This window comes from Psammomys obesus, unplaced genomic scaffold, assembly GCF_907164565.1.
Source record: "Psammomys obesus unplaced genomic scaffold, mPsaObe1.curated_primary_1811, whole genome shotgun sequence".
Lineage (NCBI taxonomy): Eukaryota > Metazoa > Chordata > Mammalia > Rodentia > Muridae > Psammomys > Psammomys obesus.
Window position 1 is genome coordinate 442,587 of NW_026587215.1, and position 5,992 is coordinate 448,578.

Genomic DNA, 5,992 nt, shown 5'->3' on the forward strand with positions numbered 1-5,992 from the left:
CGACAGCGGCTCAGCAGGCAGCTCTCTCCAGAGCAATCGGCCGAACCGATAGCCCTCTGCTCGTTCCTTGAGAGTTCACAGATGTGAGCCTTAGCAGAAAGAGAGTGACAAGTGGCTTGAGACCTGCAGAAGCCAGAGCAATAAGAGAAGGGAGCTGGCTTTTTTTTTTTTTTTCTTTTCTTTTCTGGAGAGTGTCCAAGTCAGCACGGCAGGTGTTGCACTGAATACAGAATGCGATAGAACATTCTCTGTTTCCCAGCATGACTGTCAAGAGGCTGCAAAATCAGGACTGCTGCCATGCTGGTCTGTTGGCTGCTGAGTCCCTCCAGTCTTGTCGCAGCTGCAGAGAGCTGGTCGCTCTTCTGTGAGGGTCCTGGACCTGAGGGTGCACCTGGGCTGAAATGCACCCAGCTTCATGGACCAGACACCTCTAGTTTGGGCTCTGGGGTGAATCCCAAGGTCAACATCATCTTGACTTGGGGTCTCTCCAAGTTCACCCTCAGCAAGGCGTTGAGCAAAAGTGGTTTCTTGTAAGGGGTTCCCAGAGCACCCCTAGGGAGTGGTTCGAGAAGCTGGGGAGAGGAAGGAGGCAGCAATGGGCCCTCCAGAGCCATCCTCTATGCCGGGGGCATTTGCTGAGGAGCAGGAACTGGGAACTGGAGAGAGCTGGGAAGCGTTTGGGGGATATCCCAGCTTCAGGAAGAGAGATGCTACATTCAGACCCAGCTCGCTACCCAGAATCCACTGCAGGCTCTCCTGTCAGGCAGCCTCTGGCTCCCTGCCGGGCTGTGAGGGCCTGACAGCCAGAGATCAAGACTTTGGACAGCAGGCTTGGGTCTTCAGGATGGAAAGTGAGGAAGGCAGCATCTCTGCATCTGCTATTTCTACCTCGCTCCGGGATTGTGGGAGAGGGGACAGAAAGCCGTCCACTGAGGACGTGGACTGGAATGTGGCTGTTCCTGCCACCTGTCTGTCTGGAAGGTTCTTCCTTGTAGCAAAAGAACTCTCCTTTGTCCTTCAGTGTCTGTGAAGATGCTGCAGCTTGCGTGGCATGGCACTTTCCCCTCATCCGTTAGTTTCTCGGGGCTTCTCTGACAAATGGCCACAACTGTGGGCCCTTAAATGACAGAACTTGAGGCCCTAGGTTCTGGAACTCAGATGTCTGAGATCAAGGCCATGTGGCCTGAGAAGGCTCCCTCTTGCCTCTGCCAGCTTCTGCTGACTGCTGGCCAGCCTCAGCTTGTGGCTGTGTCCCCTTTACTCTCTGACTCCGTATCCACCCAGCCCTCTCCCATACGGCCTTCGTTTCCACTCTTTGTAAGGTCATTGGATTCAGGGCCCACTCTGATCCAGATGCCCTCACAAACAAGGTCCTCACTTGAATGCCACCTGCAATTTGCTTAGTCTTATTCCTGTTATGGTCCCAGCCTGAGGTTGGGACACATGACTTCTTTAGGGAACAGTGTGTGTGTGTGTGTGTGTGTGTGTGTGTGTGTGTGTGTGTGTTTGTAAATATGCACCTATAGAGGCCAGAGGTTGACATCATATATCTTCCTCAATTATCCACCTTTTTATTTTATGTGTATGGTTTTTTTCCTGAATGTACATAAGTGTACCGTGCTCTTGCAATGCCCAAGGGGCTTATTGGATCCCCCGGGACTGGAGTTTCAGATATTCGTAAGCCACCATGTGGGTGCTAGGACCGAACCTGGTGCTCTGAAAGAGCAGCTGGTGCTCTTAACCCCTGAACCATCTCTCCACCCACTTTGTCTTAGTCAAGGTTCCGGTTGCTGTGACAGATGCCATGACCAAAAGCAACTAGGGGAAGAAAGGGTTTACCTCATCTTATAGCTTATAGGCTAGCATGTAGGGAAGTCAAGGCAGAAACCTGGAGGCAGGAACTCAAGCAGGGGCCACGGAGGAATGCTGCTTGGAGGGCTCGCTCAGCCTGCTTTCTTAGATAACTCCAGGACCACCTTCCCAGGGATGGCGCCTCCTGCAGTGGGCCGGGCCTTCCGGTATCAATCACTAGTTAAGAAAATGGCCCACAGGCTGGCCTGCGAATCAGTTCCTTAATTACCATTTCCTCTTCTCTGGTAAGTGCCTTGTGTCAAATTGACACAAAACTCTCCGGCATACCCTTCTACCTTAGTCTTTTGAAACAGAGTATTTCATTGGAGCTAAATTGGCTACTAGCTTCGCTCTCCAGGCTCTCCTGCCTCTGTGTCTCTCCTGCCAGCATTCAGGCATAGGATACCACGTTTGGCTTTTTATCTGGATACTGGTATCTGAGCCCGTGCTTGTGCGGCCAGCATTTTATCAACAGACATGTCCCTAGCCCCTGTGTGTGCTCTCTGACTCTTGTGGTATTGGCTAGCCTTAGGTCCGCCTCCCGCGTTAACCACAGCCACTTAACTAAACCAGGATCTGTTTCCCTCCATCACATGGACCATCAAGGTCAGCAGCTTCCAGAAGCTGCCAGAGACCTAAAATCCTTCTAACATGATTGTGGTGGTTGCGCCTTCCGTCCCTCACAGCGAGAAGGGTAGCTTCACCCCTGGGTCCCAAGTCTACATCTTAGAGGGGTGGGTGGAGTAGGAGGAAGGCCAAGTCCAAAGCCTTCCACATGCCATCCAGGGACTTCTCATGGATAAAACTGTTGTCTACTGCCGGAAGAGTACATTACTGCCCAGTGTTCAAGCAGAGTTCTTAGAGAAAGAGAGGGGAGGGGTGGGGTATGATTGGGGGGCCTGAGTGTGGGGCACACGGCTATGACCCCACAGTTGGGAGCAGAGGTAGGAGGCTCTCAAGTTCCAGGTCGGCCTGGACTATGTAGCCAGACTTCTTCCCAGATAAAACAAAAAATAAATATGAAAAATAATAAATTTTAAAAATTAGGAATGGGCTGGCAGCTGTAATAAGTGATAGGCAATAATATAATATTGCCATCTATAAAATGTCTTTGAGTCTCATAACTGCCCGGGGAGAAAAGACTAAAATCACTGGTTAATGCACCCAAGACCTTCTGAAGGTCACCCCACGCACCAACTCTATTTCTTTCCTTAACCTCCTCCCTTCCCAGGTCACAACAGTCTCCTTTTATCCACCCAAGCCTGGCCTTGTGGGGTCGCCTCACCCGGGAAGCTTATTAGATGCCAACGCACATGAGACCAGCTGCCCAGACAGAGAAACCCCCAAACCGGCCTCACACACAGCCTCTGTCCTCTCCCCTTGATGACATCAGCACACCAGGCTGGTGCCATCCATACCGTGTCAGACCGGGAAGGAGAAAAGTGCCAAAGGGCCTGGGCACTGTCTCCTTGATATAAGGTGTCCCCTTTGAGTCCCCCTGAGTGTGCTGTGTGATAACTACCTGGTGGAGCCTCTGAGCAGACAGTCAGTGGGAGGTGAACTGGTGAACTAGATTTTTAGGGTCTCTAAGCTGGTTCAGATACAGGGCTAGGAGGAGGCGTGCTGTCCGGACAACTCACCTGCTGCTAAATCCCATCAACAAGCTCCCTCACGTCCACTTGCGCACCTCTCCTGACAGGAAGCTCACTAACTTGAAGGGCAGTCTTCCAGGCCACAGGAGCCTAAAACAAAAAGACTGACCATGTACTTCCTTGTCAGTGGTAACTGGTATTTGATGCTTGGGCTCCAGTACTGAATCATTCTCACTCTCTGGGGCACCTAACAACCAAACGCAGAAGGCAGATGCTTGTGGTAGAGGTGCAGGTCATGGGACAGTCAGCTGACCATGCGAAAGGGGCAGCCAGTGTGTTCACATTCACTCTGGCTTTTCTCTAGTTTCAAAGAGCTTTGTGTCCCCGGGGACACTCCGCGCCCACCGAGTAGCTACTGTCCCTCCTCTTCCATCATTGACCTACACTCTGGCGGTAGTAACTGACATTGCATAGGACAAGGAATTGTTTGACTAGAAAACATCTTCACAGGTTCCCGAGCCAAGGGCTTGGTCTCTCCAGCTGGTGGCACTGTTGGGACATGAATGCACTGGGAGGGCAAGCGGAGTGAGCTATTGGCGCTGCACCTCTGAAGAATATCTCACCCTCAGCACCCACTGCTTTCCCGGGTAAGCAGCCTCCTCACGCACACCTCCCCTGCCAAGGTAGTATATTCTGCCTCACCTCGGGTGCAAGGCAACGAAGCCAAGCAAACACCACCGAATCCTCTATAACCACGAGCCAAAACAAGCCTTTTTCATATAGGTGCCGGGACTCAAACCCGGGTCTCCATGCTGACACACTGTTTTATCAGCAACCAACTTCCCAGCCTCTGTCTTTTGAGCTTATTTATAAGGCAGGGCTCCTGGGACTGATGGCCTCAGCTCTTAATCTACTGAACTGCTGATTAGATTTCAACGGGAACTCTGGTGGGACACGACATTAAGCTGATTCCTCTAGGGTATTCTGTTAAGCAATGTAAAGCCGGCGAACAGTGTACGTATACTTTGCGATACAGTTTGGGGGCCAGCTGGCTCCCAGGGTGGCCTGTGCTGGGCAATGCGTAAGTACGCAGCTGGGCAGAGCACCAGACTTTTCTCCAGAGCTGCCAAGCCATAGCCCTGCCCAGGGCCACCACAACCCTTTACAAGAAACAGGTGTACCCGCTAGTGAGATGGCTCAGCGGATACAAGACCTTACTGCTTCAGCCTGATGACCTTAGTTCATGTCCCAGAAACCACATGGTGGAAAGAGGGAGCCAAAAGCATGAGGTTGTCCTCTGACCTAAAAGGACACCTGCCTACAGGACACCTGGCATTGACTCTGTTTGCAATCACAGTGAAAGGTGGTTACTGTCTCAAAACATTTTTGTATGATCTTCCCCATTTTTTTGTCTTTCAAAGTGTGCCCTTGCCTTGTTGGAAGGAACCAAATTAAAGCCATTTTGAATAAAACTTTCATTTTGAATAGGGGTCAAAGAAAGTTTACATTTTCAAGACCTCCCCGGGTAAATGACATCCTGCTTGGCAGAGAGAGACATGTATGTGGGTAACTGGCATCCTGGTTGGCAAGTTGAGACACTGAATTCTGGGCAAGTTGTCTCTGCACAGTTGAACAAACCAACCAATGAGAACAGGATGAATATACCACACAGGGAAACGTCCCTAGGCGATCCCCTTATCCCTGAATCCTGATTGGTGAAAAAAAAAAAAAAAATGTAACTGTAGCTTGGCACAGATGTTTATGGTTTTCAGACTTAAAAGCTCTGTAACATTCTGGTGTGTGTGTGTGTGTGTGTGTGTGTGTGTGTGTGTGTGTGTGTGTTTGTGTGTGTGCGTGTGTGTGCACGCGCGCGTGGGGGCACAGGCACACACAGGGGCTGGAAGGGTCAAAGTTCAGCTTCTGGGTCTGTTCTGCATCCCTGGCCAATAAGTAGCAGCTTGATTACCATAAATTCTTGTTTTCTGTATTGACTTGGTGTTTGAGTTGTGTTGGGTCTCCGCGGCCCCTAAACCAGCCTCACCCCATGGGCCCATGCACCCCTTACTGTGTGCTCGCATTTCGGCACTGCCCTCAAGTAAAGTCTCATCTCCGTCCAGGTTCTTCCTTGCTGCATTTTTTTTTTGCTCAGTGGTTGAATGAGCTAAAAAAGCCTTGCTATTTTCAGTTGTATTAGCTGTGTGGTTTTGGGGATGCTACCCAACTTCCCAGAGCCTTCCTTTTCTCATGTGAGAAATAGACTTGTCCTTGGACACCCGTAGCATGGCTTGAGAGGCAATGTCTCGGTCCGTCCTAGATGCTTTAGCCAACACTTTACACTTGGCAGCCTGTGTGTGACAGAGACAGCCTGCTTGCTGCCCCGGAGGCTAGAATTCCAAGGTCAGGATTCTGGCAGACTGGGAGTTGGCTGAGGTCTGTGCTTCATGCATGGAGCACCATTCATGTGGGGAACAGGCTCCTGGATACCTTTTAAGTTTGTTTTACATCTATCTATCTATCTATCTATCTATCTATCTATCTATCTATCTATC